At 42.8% G+C, this 17,380-nt stretch overlaps 1 protein-coding gene across 12 annotated transcripts in view; it reads left to right on the top strand.

Annotated features, from left to right (window-relative positions):
• LUZP1 (leucine zipper protein 1) overlaps positions 1–17,380 on the top strand; it is a 104,547-nt gene that overhangs the window by 40,011 nt on the left and 47,156 nt on the right. For all 12 annotated transcript variants that reach the window (XR_004325410.1, XR_004325411.1, XM_032495420.1 and 9 more), the window contains exon 2: positions 12,579–12,683. The gene's annotated coding sequence lies outside the window, so the exon portion shown is untranslated. The remainder of the gene's footprint in view (positions 1–12,578; positions 12,684–17,380) is intronic.

Here is a 17,380-nt window from a genome sequence, read left to right as displayed (position 1 = left end):
CAGGAAACCTGGGGAAGGTCAGAGCATAGGCTTTGAGGTGCTGTAGGATCATGGGTTGTTGGAACTAGAAGGGCCCTTGGGCTCCTGGATTTTACATAACCCTTTTCCCTTTCTTAGGCTTTTTATTATGGAGAATTTCAAACCTGTACAAAAGGAAGCTTCATGATGAACTCCCGTGTACCCATACCCAGTTTCAACCATTGCATACTTACGGCCAGTGTTTCATCTGTACCCTCCCTCATCCACTTAATCCCATCCTGTATTTGAAGCAAATTCCAGACATCATATCATTTCATCTGTAAGCATTTGGTATGCATCTATAAAGTTAAGGACTTTTTAAATTAAAAAGAAATCTAAGGAGGGGAGGGTAAAGCTCAGTGGTAGACTGTGTGCTTAGCATGCACAGGATCCTCGGTTCAATCCGTAGTGCCTCCAGTAAAACAAACAAACAAACAAACAAACAAACAAACAAACCTAATCCCCCCCAAGAAAGGGAAAAAAAAACTAAAAAGAAACCTATAATTTTAATATCACGTCAAAAATTTAACAAGCATTCTTTAATATCAGATATCTAGTCAAATTCCAGTTGTTTCATCAATGTAATGATTCTGTTTTGTTTTTTATAGTTTATTTGAATCTGGATCCAGTTAAGGTCCACACACTGTGATTGATTGATATGTCTTTTAAGAATCTTTTAAGAATATGAAAACAAATACATGTATGTATATGCATAACTGGGACATTGTGCTGTACACCAGAAATTGGCACATTGTAACTGAATGTATTTCAATTAAAAAAAAAACTTTTAATCCAGAGGTTCTCTCCATCCATCCCCCCTGCTTTTTTTTTGTAATATACAGGGTATCTTAGTTATATATTGCTGCATAACAAAATTTAGTAGCATAAAATAATATACATTTATTATATTTCAGTTTCTCTGGGTTGGGAATCCGGACATGGCTTAGTTGGGTTCCATGGTTCAGGGTCTCACACAAGGCTGCAGTCAGGATGTCAGCCAGGGCTACAGTCACCTCAAGGTGTGACTGGGGAAGTTCAAAGTTCTCTCAGTGGTCAATGGCAGGATTCAGCTCCTCGAGGGTGTGGGACTGAGGGCCTCAGTTCCTTGCCGGTTGGTGGGTGGAGGCTACCTTCAGTTCCTTGCCACATGGGCCTTTCTAGCACAGCAGCTAGCTTCATCAAAGTGAGCAAGAGGTGGCAGCAAGAAAGAATTCAGGGGGGAGGCTATACCTCAGCAGTAGAGAGTGTGCTTACCATGAACAGGGTCCTGGGTTCAATCCCCAGTACCTCCACTAAAAAATAAAATAAAAAATTAAGAATACATAAAGAAACCTAATTGCCCCCCCCCACCGCAAAAAAGAAAACACCCAAAAAATAGAATTAGGGAAAAAAAAAAAGAATTCATAGTCTTTTATACCTAATCTCAGAACTGACATCTCATAACTCCTGCCGTATTCTCTTCATTACAAACAAGTCATTAGGTCCAGCCCACAGTCAAGGGGAGGAACTCCCATAGAACATGGATACTAGGAGGTAGAGGTCACCCGGAGCTGTTTAGAAGACTGCCTACCTTCTAGAGATGAACTTAGAGTCCGGGTCTGCTGACTATTGATATATTTGCCTTTTTACCACATTATTGATGCCACTGGGGAGAACAAGGGTCTCCAGCCTCTGCATTCCATTTACCTTTCTCCATGTGATAACTCTATTAAACAGTTTCCGTCTGTGACAGTCTGATAAATGTCATGTTTATATATGTCAGTAACCGGAGGCAGTTGTTAAACAATCATAGGATAGGTCGATTGGCTCTGAACTTTTTCACCTTGATCAAGAAACGATCCTTAAACTGGTCCTTTAAAAAATACTGACTGTGTGTTTCACATTGTTCCAGGCCTATGGAGCTGCTAAAGGATAAGAAAGGCTGTAATTATTGTGTGGTGTGGATAAGTACAAAAAACTAGAAATCAGCATTGAGTCAATTCAGCCAGTACTTTTTGAGTGCTTTCTGTGTACAGAGCTGCATGTCACGTGCTGTGCGGAATATAAATCTCAGTAAGACGACCTTATGCTCTCTCCTTAGGAGATGATACAAGATAAAGCTATAATGCAAAGTAGACTGGAAACTGTTCACGTAGGCGGACAAAGTGCTTTGCAAGCATAGGATGAAAGGGCCCTTAGAGAGCATCAGGTCCAGTGATCTTTACCATCTTGGGGACGCCATTGAGTCAGAAATTCAGAAAACTTTGCTCAATTAAGGGAAGCAAGTGAAATTAGAAAAAGTACAAAATTTTCAGCTGCCAGGGTCAGAAGACTTGAGTTGGAAATAGGTAGCCTTGGGTCATAGAATAGGGTGAGTACTCCAGAACTGGGGCTGTCTCAGTAAAACTTACACCTGACTGGCCAAAGGTAGACTCTGTAACTGCTTTGTGTACCTATAATATAACAATAACTGTGTTTAATAGTGTGCAAAGTACATTCATGTACATTATTCCATTTGATCCTTTCAATCTTGTCTTGTAGTCAAGAGAGATTGTTACTTCTGTCTTACAGATGAGGAAACTTTCACTCAGAATTATAGTAATTCTGCAAGGGTCACAGAACTAATACGTTGGAGAGACAAGACTAGGACTCAGGATTCCATTGCCCTTTGTATGGCCCAGTATGTGTGTGAGTGTGAGTGCTGGGGTTTTTTTTGTTTTTTTTTTGTTTTTAATAAATACTGAAGACTTTGACTTGAGACTTGTTGGCAAGCATGACTTACTAAAAGAACATGATAAAGAGACACAGCCTTAGCTGCAAGAAGGAACTTGGAGGGGGGACACAGGAGAACCTGGCAGGGAGCCTGACTATTTCTTCTCACTTGGGAATCCTCCCTGCCCTTTCAGACGCTATTTGGTTACACCTCTGGCCCCACCCATCCATCTCTCTCAGTTTTCTTTAAAAAACTTTTCTTTTGGAACTGGGCAAGTTAATTCTTCAAGGTTCCTTTCTTTTTCCTGGTGCACTTAGTCAGAGGGGAAGACAGACTAAACCTATGCAGGGGATGTATGGCTTAATCAGAATGGTAATGAGAAGAAAATTGAATTAACATTTATAGGATATATTTTATACCAGGCCTTATGTGCTTAGGCACTTAATGTGTACTATCATATAGCCCCTACAACAGCCTCATGAAGTTTAGGTATTATAATCTCTATATACACTTGAAGAAACTGAGATTGTGAAGTTTAGTCACCTAATCTGAAATGTGACTGAATTATAGTGGGAATCCAGATTCTCTGGCTCCCAAGACCGTGTGTGCTCTTTTCTTTATGGTGTGTTGCCAGGGCAGCAGGCAGGGCGGATAAGGGAGTGTGGAATAGAGACAAAGGGAAACTCTCTAGGGGCTATAAAGTGGAAGGAAACTTCTTGCTGGGGTAGAAATACCCCCCCCCCCCAATGTGCCTTGGAATTAAAATGGCAGCAGAAACCCTTTTAAACTCAGGCCCTTTAGTAAGAGAGCCCAGTATTCTGATCCTGACAGCACCAAGCAAAAGTATATAGAAGGGTGTTTTTATCTTCCATTGTAGTAAGGGGGAAGAGATGTACATATAAAGAAAAACTTCTAGAATGATACTCTGGGCATTTAGGAATCAGTCCAAGGGAAGTAGCAGTCTAAGCTGGGTGTGAGGGTGTGAAACATTTGAGTGACTTGCAACTTATATGTGCAGCAGTGCTGGGATAAATGTCCCCGTTAAACAGAAGCAGACAAAACAACTCTTCTTCAACTCTGCATTCTCTTTAATCCACACCTTCACTTTCAAACAGCCAAACTTTCTAAAAAGCTGTCTGTCTTCACTGCCTCACTCTACTCACTCTGCCTGTTCCAGTCTGGCTTCTGCCCTCATCACTTACACCCCTTACTAAGGTCACTAATGTCCTCCATGAAGCTGAATTCAACAAATATTTTTCATCTTCAGTTTTCTCAGTGAAGTTAACACTGTTGACCACTCCTTTTTTCCCGGAAACGCTCATCTCTTGGCTCCAGTGTTGTAACACTGCCCTGTTCTTCCTCGTGCTTCTCTGTTGTTTTTGCAGGCTCATCCTCCATTCTTCAGCTATTGCTTGTTCTTCTCTCCCAGGCCTTCCTCTCTCCCTGGATGAGCTCATCCACTCCATTGGCTTCAGTAGCCACACCTCTGTGCACATAACTCATAAATGCACGTCTCCAGCCCAGATCACTCTCCTGTGCTGTATACTCATCAGTTTATTGTCAGTCAGGCACTGTTCTAGGCCCCGGGAATATGGTGCTGAGCTAGACAGAATATGGGGGTAGAGATGGGGAGAAAGAGACAATTAATAACAAATAGACAAAGTATCAGATAGGGTTAAGTGCTAAGGTGAGCATAAGCCAGGGGGATATGTTAGAGGGTGAGAGCGACTTTGTATTGGCTGGTCAAGTTCTTACAGAGGTGGTAAATTTTAAGCTGACTCATCAGTGACCAAAAGGAGCCAGATGTACAAAGGGAAGAGGGAACAGTGTGTGCAGGAAATAGAAAGTGAGGATGGGACCTGATAGGAGATGAGGTCAAAGAAGTAGGTAGGGGCCAGATCATGTAGGACCTTGTAGACTATGGTGAGGACTTTGGATTATTCTGAGTGAAAGGGCAAGCCAGTAGAAGTGTTTTGTTTTGTTGTTTTTAATCGGGATAGTGTCTTGATCTGATTAAATTTTTATAAATATAATTTGTCACTATTTGGAGAATGGGAATAGTTGGTAGCAGGGAGGCTTAAGGAGAGGCTATTGTAGTTTGTAGGGTGAAAGTCCAGGACTTGGACCAGGGTGCTTATTAGGGGTTATAGAGGGCGGAGAGACAGATTTAAGGACATTTGGAAGTATAGTTGATAGGACTTGGTGATGGATTTGCACGTGCGGTGTGAGAGAAAGAAGAATCCAAGACGATCCCAGGTGTTTGGCCTGGACAGTCGGGTGAATGGTGTTGCTGTGACCTGAGACAGGAGGAGACTTGAAGAGGAAGGGTTTGGGGAGAGAAGAGTAGATAGTGAAGACCATCAGTAATACGAGAATACGTGGATTTGAGATGTCAGTTAGATGTCTGGAAAGAGATGTCAGGTAGCCTGTTGGATACCCTTCTAGAGTTCAGGGAGTTCAGTGCTGGAGATAAAAACTTTGGAAGTCATGATATTAAGTCACGGACCTGGATGAGACCAGCCAAAGAAGGGAAGGCACAGACAAAGAAAAATGGTCCAGGACTGGCCCTGGTCAAGCAGAGGAGGACCCAGCAAAACTGAATAGGGATGACCCAGTGGAGTAGGAGGAAGATCAGGCAAGTATGATGTCCTGGAACCAAGGAAGAAAGTGTTTTGATGGAGAAAGAGTGGTTGTGTTAAATGCTACTTATTGGTCAAAGAGGTGGTCATAGAATTTGGAGATATTGAGGCCTTTGCCCCCAATGCACCGTTTTAGTGGAGTGTTGAGGATTGGAATGAACTGAGAGAAAGGGGAGGAAGTGAAGAGTACAGACAACTCTTTCCAGAGGTATTTAGCTTTGAAGAGAAGCAGAGATGCTGAGGCTGGCGTAGCTGGAAGGAAATGTGAGATCAGGAGAGAGTTTATTTCTGTTTGTTTGTTTTTTAAGGTGGGAAATTCTAGAATCTTGCTTCTCAAATATGGTCTCTGGATCAATTTGGGAACTTGTTAAAAATATAGACTCTCAGGCCCTACCTCAGACCTGCTGAATCAGATTCTTCATTTTAGTGAGATTCCCAGCTGATTTGTATACACATTCAAGTTTGAGAAGCACTTTTGTGGAGGAGGGCTTCTCAAGCTATCCATGATGCAGGACCAGTTAATTTTTCCCTAATCTGTCTGGGACCCCCATGTGGTAGTGCTGTGTATGATTTGTACGTAGCTTACTCCACACGTGACTTCCCCTGTGAGTTCACCAACACCCTTACTGGTCCAGACCTGGTATGAGAAGTCCACTGATCGTATGCTTGGATGTCACAGCCATGTTAGCTTGCTACACAAGTGTCTAAATGCTTACTCTCAGCTTTTGTACCTGTAACAGTCAGAGTTTGTGAGCCAGTGCTGGTTTGTGGACTACACTTCAACTAGCACCATTCTCCAGCATGTTTGTATGCTGATGGACATACCAACGTATATACCAACGAAGATTCTTCACTGTAGCAGTAGGGAAAGCAGAATGGTGGTGTATTGTTAGATTTGGAGTTAGGACAATGATGGTCTGAATGCTGCTTCTCGGTGACTAAGTCATTAGCTGATGGGGGCTAGAGGTTTATCAAGAGAGAAAAAAATGTGAGTCATTTTGGAGAGTAGGAGTGTGAACCTCCTAGGGGAAATATATCAGGATGGCTGGCGGCATTGAAGGCCCTATTTGAAATTTGTGGTGATAAATTTAAAATGATAATAGCCAATGCAGTTGGATTTCTGTTGAGACACAACTTAGTTTATAAACTTAGCTGCTTTGGTGTAGGCCTGGAGAGGTTGTTGGTTTGGTTTAACGGGGATTGAAGTTTTAATAGTTGAATATGAAGGGATGGGGGGGTCAAGTGAGTTAAAGTTGTTTGCAAGGGACTGATCATGAGGGAAGTGAGAACGTGAAGTGGGGAGGCATATAATTCTGTTAAATTATTTAACCTTATGGTAGTATCTGTTTAGTGCTGATTAAAGTATCTGTTCAGCAGAGTTGTTATATGGATTAAATTTATATAAATTGCCTGGAACAGTGCCTGGTACACAATAAGTGCCCTGTAAGCACCCAGTATTGTTAGCTGTTATCTCTCTGAGACCACAGAACTAGCCTCCTTACTGATCTCTTGGCATCATTCTTACTTCCTTTCATCTGTTGTCTATGCTGAAGCCAAAGTGATCTTTTTGAAATGTACACATCTTACCCTTTTTTTAACACTTAAATGACTTAAACTATTTGGATAAAGACCCAAATCCATCATCTGGGCGCCAGAGGCCTGCATGTATGTCTCTCTCCATATCTTTGCAGCCTCACTTCATCTCTTGTGTCTACTGGTTTTCCTTTCTTTCGTTACCCAGGTTGGCTTTAATTTCTCAAGCTCACCATGCTGCCTCTTCTACTTGGAATGGTCTCATTACTAGTTGGAGCCTTCCTAGATCTCCCCCAGGGGGTCACTTTCTATTAACTGTGTTTCATGTATTTTAAATTTAATATGATCCTTCGGTGTTTTTCTGTTGTACTATACAGTAAATGCCTCAAAGACTGTTTCTGTTTCTACTCACTTTTATCCCGTGCTTGCCTCAGAGCTTGATGCACTGTCAGTCAATATTTAAATGAATAAATGAATGAATGAAACATCTACCTCATGAAGGTTTCTGATGATTGGCCTGTGGATCAGGACTGGCTTTCTTGGGGGTAAGATCTGAGAGCTAATTCCTTAAAGGGATAGTATAATGGCGAGGAGGAAGCAAGATTTGGGGGCAGAAATACCTAGGTGAGAATCCATTTACCACATACCATGATATGACTTTGAACCTTTATTTTTTTCCTCATTTGTAAAATAAACATGATGGTGTTTACTTGATAGTGCTATCCTGAAGGTTAAATTAGGTAATAAATCACCTTCGTTCTTTTCTCCTTAGGGTAGTTTCTGTGACTTGCTGTTTAACTACTTTTGCCATTACTTGCTGTACTCCTTGTGGCCCCTTGGTATCCTAATCATAGACTTCTAGGGGTGGAAGGGAGCCAACATGTTCTTCTGATTCAGCCAACTTTGTTAAAACAGGTGAATAAACAACAATTTTAGGCATGTGGTTCTGTTGCTAAACCCCACAAACATGGGCTAATTGCAAGGAAGCCTAGTCTCAATTATAACCTACTTGTTAGGAAAGGAAACAGCAGAGCCAGGTGGTGTCCTTGAGAGCCTGTGTTTAAATAGATATGCTAATTGCAAGCTAGTCTTATCAATTGTTTATTAATAATAGGCACTTCCAAAGTGCTTGAAAGTTCTTAAGTTCTTTCTCTCCAATTCCAATCTTGTTTATATTTTTGGGTCTCTACTGGGTAAGGAAGGCTTCTTTAGTGAGGTGAAGAAACGCTGAAACTCAGAGATGGGATTATTGGAGGCCAATCCTGTCTGTTTCTGGCTTTCCTAAAAGAGTCACAACTCTGCTTGCTCAACTGTCATATGGGGGATAAAAGTACCTTCTTCTCATCCTAAAAGTTACATGGATAAAAAGTTATCCTGGGAGAATTAGAAAAAGAGCAGCATTATTTTAGCAGCCCTCCACTTCAGAGAGGTACTGAAATCTCTATTATTAACACAATTTAAGAATTAATGACAGGATTTTATTAATTAAAAACTATCTTTTAAGAGTCTGAGTAACGATATAACCCTGAGGTACTCTAATGAATCACGTAAATTGGTGTGTCTCCACTTCTGCCTTTTGGGACCTATTACGGTTTCTTAGAGGGCAGTTGGAGATAGCATGGATAAGGATGTCATACATGGTGTTATCGGAAAGGACCTAAGATACAATTCTGACTTTATTTCAGCTGATAAAACTGAGACCCAGAGAGTGTAAAAGACTTGTGTGAAGTCTGGTAGTGTCAGTGGCAGAGCTCCCAGTCCAAGGTTCTTTGCACTTAGATGGCTCCTTCTTTTCTCAGTTTCCTACTTTAGTCAGAAAAGAGCACTTAGAGGGCTCTGGATTCTCTTTGCTGTGGGCAGGCGGGGTGGGTGGAGAAGAAGGGCATGAGTGAGAAGAAGGCAGGGCTTGCAGAAGTTGACATGTCTTCTGCAGCTGAACTCCAGCACAAGTGACTTGAGTGTGGGAAGCTGGTCAGAGAAGGCACTAGGTTAGTTGCTTTACCACTCTAGGTGGCACTAGGTTGGCTGTCACCGGGCTGCTGGTACTCTTCAGCCGCACACTGCCAGTTGTTCCCACCCCACCCTGCCAGTAGCCAGTTTACCAGGTTGGCTGTTTGCTGAAGAGACCACACAGGGCAGAAAAAAACATGAAAACGTTTCCCTCCTTGCTTTTTTCGTGAACAGTCCTGAGAACGCCACCTCATCCTCAGCAATTACAGGGGAAAACATGACTCTCTCCTTGCTTCTCAATACACACAGTGGGGCACTAGATTTGACTCTTAGGACTTTGAATATTATGGTTATCTCAGGTTTAAATTTTTATCCTGCCCTCTCATTTTCCACCTTTCCACCTTCTTCTTTGCTTGTATTTGAAAGACCACAAGAGATTAATTAGTAGATGAGGGGTGGCCTGGTCCAAAAGAATTGTAGGTAATGGTTTCTCTGTGCTCCCTAGTCATTCAGGTTCTCTCTGATACCAGTTTTTCTCATAACAGTAATTATTGTGTATACTCAGGTGTGAAGGGCCTGAGGGTGGTTTTTCTAGAGACTGTGGATGACCCACAGTTATTTCAGTTTGGATAATTTCTGTTGAACGGCAAGCTTCATTGATCCTTTTCTCTGTCCTCTTCATTCTGTTCTTAAACCCATTCAGAGAATTTCTAAAATTTCAGATCCTGCATTTCTGTTCTCAGATTTCCACTTAAAATGTTCTTTCAATTTCTCTCCTTTTAATAGTTGTTGTAATAGCTGCCTTAATAACCTTGTCTGCTAATTCCAACATCTGGGTGATCTTAGAGTTATGCTCTGCAGGTTGTCTTTTCCCCTGCAAATGCATTTAGTTTTTTCTAGTTCTTTATGCAATTTGAGATTGTATCTTGGACATGGAGGCATGTGAATGTTATGTTGTGGAGACTCTGGCTTCTGTTGTTTTGTTTTAGTAGGAGGTTAACTGGTTAGACCCCAAATGGCACATTCTGCCTGCAGTGGGTGGCAGTTCAATTCTCGGTCCAGCTTTGTGCTTAGCTGAGGTCCTTGGATTCTGCCCTGTGCAGGCATGGTTCAGGAGTGAGCTGGAGACTGGGCAGAGCTTACACACAGAACCTGGGACTCTCAGCCTCTGACTCTCTTCTTTCTTCTCATTATCTGTGGCTGCTCTGGGCTCTCTGTCTTCTGGTTCTTCTGGACAGAAGGCCTAGGGTTTGGTTTTTTAATTGAAACTTCAGCTGGACAACCCTCAGGGCAAAGCTCTAAAAATGGGGAATTTATCCCCTGCAAGTTTCCAGTTTTCAGCTTCTCTTCTAAAATCTGCCAGCTTTTGTTCACTTCAGATAGTTGTTTTTTTATATTTTATCCGGAGTATATAGTTGTTTATGTGTGGGAGGAGCATACTCGAAGCAGAATTCCCCACTGACATTTTTATCCATATCAAAGTGTTTTGGGAACAAAAGTGATACACATTTAAGAGACCTTTAATTTTCATTAATTTCCATCAAATGAGGATGGACTGATGGCGTTTCCTCAGTATGGCTTGTTAATTACCTTAGGTGGACTCAGCCGTGTTCACTTTTACCGGCTTTGCAACCTTGGGAAAGTCTTTTCTCCTTACCGGCGCTCATTTTCTCCTGTGGAAAATGAGGTGATTGGATTCTCCAAGATCATGTCTGCTTCTGGACAGATAGCACATACGCGCAGTACCGCCACTGTCGCTACCAATGGTAACCGCAAGAAGCACCGGAAGAGATGCCTGAGGGAGGTGATGTGGCTGGCTCTGCTGGGGTGGAGAGCTCTCTGAAGGGGCAGCACTAAAGAGTTTGAGGATGTTTACAGTCATCCTCTTGTTTCTGGGGACAGAAGGCCAGTACACTGAGGATGCAGGAAGTAAGTGACATTCAGAAGCAAAGGCAAGAAATCATTTGCCCTTAGAAGTAAGGAGTCACTGTAGACAGTTGAAAACAAATGAGGGTCATCTGGCGTTCCTGTCTGCTTGATTTGGGGCAGCGTAGTCCATCCTGTTTTGAGGAGAACAGGCTCCTGGCCTTGTTAATAAGCCCGCATATTTGGCAGGAGGTGGGGGACAGCGGCTGTCAGCAGGGCTGTCGCTGTTGCTGTTTGGGTTGCAGAGACTTTAGTGGAGATAGACCAGATTTGTGTGGCCATTTCTTGGAGTTTAGAGTTTTTATATTGGAAAGGTTCTAGAGGAAGGGGGCTGTGTGTGTGTGAGGTGGGTGGAGGGAGCAAGACGGGAGGTCGTGGGCTTGTCCTGAAGCTGTCTGAATGGCAGTCGTACTTACTCTGCTTAGACTGATTCTTTTTCTGAAGTGTGTGGTGGGGGAGAGGAGCTGAAGCTTCTCCCACACTCACCCAGGCCATCCCTTAGGTGTGGCCCCTGGTACAGATCCTTTTTTCTACTTCTTTTCTAGCTGTTTTCATCGCATATCAGTACTTCTCTCTTAAGTCTTACTGGTTTGAGGCTTCAAGGCCTCATCTTCTAAAAAGCCATTTTTAAAAAGCTATAATTTTACTATTTCTCCATCTCAATTCTAGCCTTCCAGCTTCCTGGGAGGATGGCGGTAGGGATGGACTCTGTAAATGTATGTCATGGGGTTGGTGGTAGAGGTGTGGACATTGGATTAAAGGGACCAGCAGCCTTGGAAGGAGGTCACAGGATGGTCTGTGGGATATGTAAGGGAGGGATGGGCAGTTGTGATGAAAGGAGTGGGTAGTGTGAGTGTAAGACCAGGTACAAAAGCGTTAGTTTTGCCACTAGCTTAGAAGCTGCTTTTCCGTTCGTCCTCAGGACTGGGATAGACAGAAGTCTGACTCAGCTCTTCCTCCTTCAGCTATTCTTCTCCAGTATTAGGAGTAAGATTCAATGGGTTAGTAGGTGTTTCAGCTCTCCTGTAGAAGGTGTGTTAGAGAACCGGGAGTAAAGTTTGCAGGCAGAGTTCTGTTTTTTGTTCTAACTGATAATTGGTGGTTTAGGGCCATTTTGAGGACCAAGTCTAGAAGGCACTTCAGTGAGAGTCAGCATGGTGACGTGGCTTTTGTAGTTGGACAGACTTGGTTTAACCCTGACTGTCACTTACTAGCAAGCTGTTGAGGCCTTGTACAAGTCACTTGATTTGTTGAAATTTAGATTCTTCATCTATAAGGGGAGTAACATCATTGTTTTATTGTCTCTTATAAAACATAAAACATATTTCCCAGGGTGTGGTGGACACTCCACAGATGTTTGGGGTTTTTTTTTTTTTTCTTTTTCTTACCCATATTCCAGAGCATCTTATTTTTAGTAGAATCCCAGCTTTAGCCCTAAGCAGTTATGTGACTCACCCTTTCCAAGCTTTAGTTTCCTTCCTTAAAATGAGGGCACTTAACTAGTTGATTTCTGAGGTCCTTTCTGGATGTAAGATGTTATGAGTTTTTAGACTGTTGGGGAATGTATGGTTCTGGTTAATTTAAGGAAAGACAATGAGGTCAGTCCTGAGACCGTACCATCTGATAGGAAAGGGAAGTCTCCTGGTACCAAACTCCTTCTCTCCCCTGAGGAGAGAGAGAGCCAACTTCCTTCGGAGTGGGGATCTGGACCCAGATCCTGCCTTGTCTCTTTATCTGAAGGTCTCTGTGATAGGCCTTTGGGTCAGCCCATCTTGGTGCAGTTTATGTTTTACCTATCTATTCCTTTATATTGTCTCCAGGTCAAGAGGCAACTGCCATTGAAAGAGAATGAGTGACTGTTCCCAAGACAGCAGGCATCAGGGGAGCAGCCGAAGCACTGACAGAAAGCTTTAATTACCTAAATGGTGAGTATGTTGTGTAGCCACACTGATAGAATTGAGTGGTTTCTGAAGTCTCTACATTTTGTCCACCATTAGAAGAGAGGGAGGAAAGTCAAAGTCAGTATTTGTTTATGACCTGTTCTGAGCCGGGTACTATGCTAAGTGCCTCACATGTTTCTCAGTTAATCCACGAGCCAACCTTCAGAAACAGGCCTAGCTTCCATGTACTGGGTACTTACTCTGTGCCAGGCACAGCCCTGTTTGACATGCATCATCTCCCTTAACATTTACACCGGCCTGCGCGGTAAGTGCTGGTACTTCCGCCACAGAGAAATCAGTTTAGAGAGGTTTAGTAACTTCTCTAAGTTCACACAGGTAGTAGACGGTAGGGCTAGATTTCAAACCTGGGGTATTTCCATTGCCCTATAATGTTTCCCTTTTGAGAAAGTTACTTTTTGGTTGAGGCAGTGACTGACAGCTGGTTCCTTTTCCTAGCACTTACCGGATTCTGTGTGCCAGTATTTTATTGGTGGTGTTGACCACGGCAGTGGAGAGTTTTAAGGAGATAGAAACCTGAGCAGTGAGTGGCCAGAGGACCTAGTGGTCTTGGTCACCAGGGGTAGCTGCATAACAGTTAGAGAACCTTCTCTAGGAAGGTTGAGCAATGGGACAACCAGAGAATGAGTCTGGGAGGTGGGTTCCAGGCATAGGAGTGACTGGATGTGGGTAAGGAACCTTAGCAAGACCTCTCATTCTCATGGGAGCCCCTCCTGGAAACAGGCATAGTTAGGGAGAGTACGCGCTCTTCTTGAGGGAGTGGGAAACTCTGAGGCAAGCTCTTGCCTGGCTAATTAGTTCAGGATTCTTGTTCTTTTCCTTTCCCTGGGGGCACTTTTCCTCCCCCAGGGAACTGGGCAATGAAATTCACTTTTGGTTGGGCGGAGTGGTAGCCGTATTCGTTTGTTCATTGATCTTTCTGAGAGCACCTTAGTCTGTTTTAGTGGAACACCAGTGTTTTTTAATATATTTGGTGAATTTTAGAGGAAGGGAAGTAATCATTTTCATCAACAAAATTTATTACACACACCTCTTATACATAGAGTATCTTGCCGTATACTAGGGCTTATGTTCTGGTAATACCACCTAGTCCGTGCCTAGTACAGTTCTTGGAGCTAAGTATACAGCATTGAAGAAAACAGAAAAAATTCTTGTTCTCAAGGATTATATTCGAATGGGTAGAAACATTTAAAAAATAAATAACTAGATGTAAATAAACAAATAGGTTAAGAAATAAATAACAACCACTAGGTGACAGGTACTCAGAAGAACAGAAGCAGGGTGAGGTGATCAGGGAGTGATGGGGAGCTGGGGGGTGGCTGCTTTATGGAAGGTCGTCAGGGAAGACCTCTGATGAGGTGATATTTTAAGCCAAGATCTGAAAGACGTGGGGAATGCCCCCAGGGAGATACCTGGGAGAAGAGCACCTTGGGCAGAGGGAACAGCAAGCATGAAAGCCCTGAGGTCTGAGTGTGACTTGTTGTGTCCAAGCACAAGGAGGCCAGTGTGCTGGACTGGAGTGGTCAGGAATGAGCACTAGGAGATGAGAGCAGAGAAGGAATGGGACGCAGGAACGAGAACTGGAATAAGACCTTTGGAGTGCATTTTTTTCCTGAGTGAGACGGGAGCCACTGGGGAGTGGACAGCAGAGACATGATCTGACTTGATGTTTTAAAAGGCTTGTTACTCTGTTTGCTGTTGGAGGATAGACTGTGGAGGGTGGGGAAAGTTGGGCAGCGGTAGGAGCAGGGAGACCAGGTAGGAAGCTTTTGCCGTTGTCAGCAGTCAGCGCAGGGACAGTGGGTGGCTCGGACTGGGTGGTGGTGCTGCAGAGCCAGAAGGGAATGGATTCTGGACATACATTTTTTGAAAGGAGAGTTGAATTCTGATTCTCCCTGTAGAGATGTTTGGTTTATCTGGCGATAACCTCTAGGTCACATGGGTTTGAGGGTATCATTGGAAACCTGACAATGATCCCTGGTAAAATTCTAAAACCGACTGAGCAAAGAGTGCGAACACAGTGATGACCCTTGAAGTCGAGTAACTCTTGCTAACTGGTAGTGCTTTTTTTCTTTTCTTCAAGTTTTGCCATGATTTTGCTTAAACTGTAAAAATCAGTACAGTTTTGTTACAGAAGTATTAGAAAATAAAGGGAAAACCCCACACCATCCGGGCAATTACCATGTAGCACTTTGACGTATATCAGGGCAATTCATTTTTGAAAAAGTTACTAGATTGGGGATTAGGAATATGCTACCAAGGTAATGTGTATTAAGTGCTAAAATTAGGTATTTAACATTTTCTCATGTGGCCCCAAGACAAAGAAAATTTGGGGCTGCCTTGCATGTAGGTAATGTACAAGTACTGATTAATGGATGAATGTTCATCTCGAGGGGTTGTTTTTAGTGGCATTCTAGAGGGCTGCTCTTGGTTACATTTTGTTTAACAATTTGGACATCAGTTTGGGTGAAGATACAGAAAAGACATGCCTGTTAGATTCATAGTGAGTGAATGCTTCTAAACTGGAAGGTGTAGAAAATATTTAAACAATTGAAACTATTGATTGAAACTTTCAAGTTGAAATGGAAAAAAAAATAGTAAATAATGTAAGCTTAAACTTATGTGGCACTTAGGATGGATCAGGTCAGCCAGAAATATTAAATGGAAAATTCCAGAAATAAACAATTTATAAGTTTTGAACTGCACATTATTCTGAGTAGCGTGATGAAATCTCACTCCATCTCTTTGTCCGGTTGACCTTTGAACAACACAGGTTTGAACTGCACGGGTCCATTTCTATGTGGATATTTTTCAGTAGTAAATATTACTGAATACAACATGACCTGTGGTTGGCAGAGCCCAGGATACGGAGGAACCGCATATACAGAGGAACTGCATATAGCTGGCCCTCCTAAGTTGTGCATGGATTTTTAAGTGCTCAGAAGGTCATTACCTGTAACCCCCACATTGTTTGAAGGTCAACTGTACAGAAAAAACAGTATATACATAGGATTTGGTACTGTCTGTGGTTGCAGGCATCCACCAGCAGTCTTGAAACATATCCCAGTGGGTAAGAGGGGGCTACTGTATCTACAGGTTTTTGGGCTGCGCATTTTTGTTGGGGTAGGGGCTGTTTGAAAAGGCTTCAGAAAACGTGCTGCAGTGAAATATGTTCACCATCAGAATGGGGCAGGGGAGGCTTGGAAGGAAGGAAAGAAGAGGGGAATTCTAAACTTGTTCCTCAGATATCACCACCTCAAGCCTCTGCACTTGCTGTGAGATTTCAGGGCTTCCATGTTGCACCCTGTCTACACCCAACCCTATCCGTTACCTGCTCTGCTCTTCCCCTGTGCCTGTCATGTCAGTACAGCTGAGGTACTTAGAGTTCTCCACATGTAGCATTGTTTTGTTTGCCCTTCCTTCCTTCCTTCCTTCTTTCCTTCCTTCCTCCTTCCTTCCTTCCTTCCTTCCTTCCTTCCTTCCTTCCTTCCTTCCTTCCTTCCTTCCTTCCTTCCTTCCTCCATTCCTTCCTTCCTCCCTCCCTGTAAGTAATTGCTTTATACCTTTATGTACTACTGTTCAAAGTGCTGGAGACACAGTAGTAAAAAACAGCTACAAATACAAAAAACCATGTTCCTGACCTTGTAGATCTTACCATCTAGTAAAAAGAGTCAAATGGTAAACAGATTCTCAAGGAAGTAAGTGGTTAAATGTGCTAAGAAGAATGAGTGGAGTATCTTATCTAGAGCTGTCCAAAGATGAAATGAGTTGCCTTGGGAGGAAATGAGTGTCCTCCTCCCATTAGAAGTGTTTGAAAAGGAGCTGAATGACTACTTGCTGGATAATTTCTTCATTGAGTAGGAGGTTGGATGAAATGATCTCTAAATCCTTTCCAAACTGGAGAATCTCTGCGTGCTGGTTGGGCTCCCAACCCTGAGGTTTGCATCTCTAAAATACATGAATTTGTGATTCTGGGAAAAATCATTTAAGTCCAGTAATTAAACCAAAACTCTCAAGAAGTGATGGTGAGATGTGGACAGCCTAAGGTTTTAAGACAGATAACTAGAAATTGTCAGGAGGAAGCTGCTTAAAAATAAGTCTCCCATTTTCCTTTAGATCAGGGACTAGCAAACTGTGGTCCACAGGGCTTCTGCCTATTACTGTAAATAAAGTTTACATTCGCTTACACATTGTGTATGGCTGCCTCACACTACAATGGCGGAGTTAAGTAGTTGGGACAGAGACCTTAGGCCTTATAAAGCCTAAAATATTTACTATCAAACTAAGTTGTATACTAATAAGGATACTATCAAACTGTAACAAAAATCTTGCCGACCCCTTCCTTACTTTAAATGACTGTTGGGAAAAGGAATTGAATCACGGCAGCTGTGTTAGGAGAAAGGGCAGTGCAAGTGTGATTATGTCCTATTTCAGACCTTCCTGGCCCACTAGGACAGGAAAAAGAACCAGCCTCCAGTTGCTGGACAGGGCCACTTAGAACTGGGTTCAAGACCTTTGGCAGAAAGGAGCTTTGAATGAGAGCCCGTTGGTGCTGTATCTTTCTAGTGTGAACTGGAACTGAGTTAGACACTGGTGTGTGTAGGCGGAGGAATTGACGTTAAAGAATGGACCACCCTTCCCTCTTCACTTTCCCATGATTTCTG

The sequence above is a fragment of the Camelus ferus genome, chromosome 13 (genome assembly GCF_009834535.1).
Source record: "Camelus ferus isolate YT-003-E chromosome 13, BCGSAC_Cfer_1.0, whole genome shotgun sequence".
Classification (NCBI taxonomy): Eukaryota; Metazoa; Chordata; class Mammalia; order Artiodactyla; family Camelidae; genus Camelus; species Camelus ferus.
This window is presented reverse-complemented; position numbering and strand designations above follow the sequence as displayed.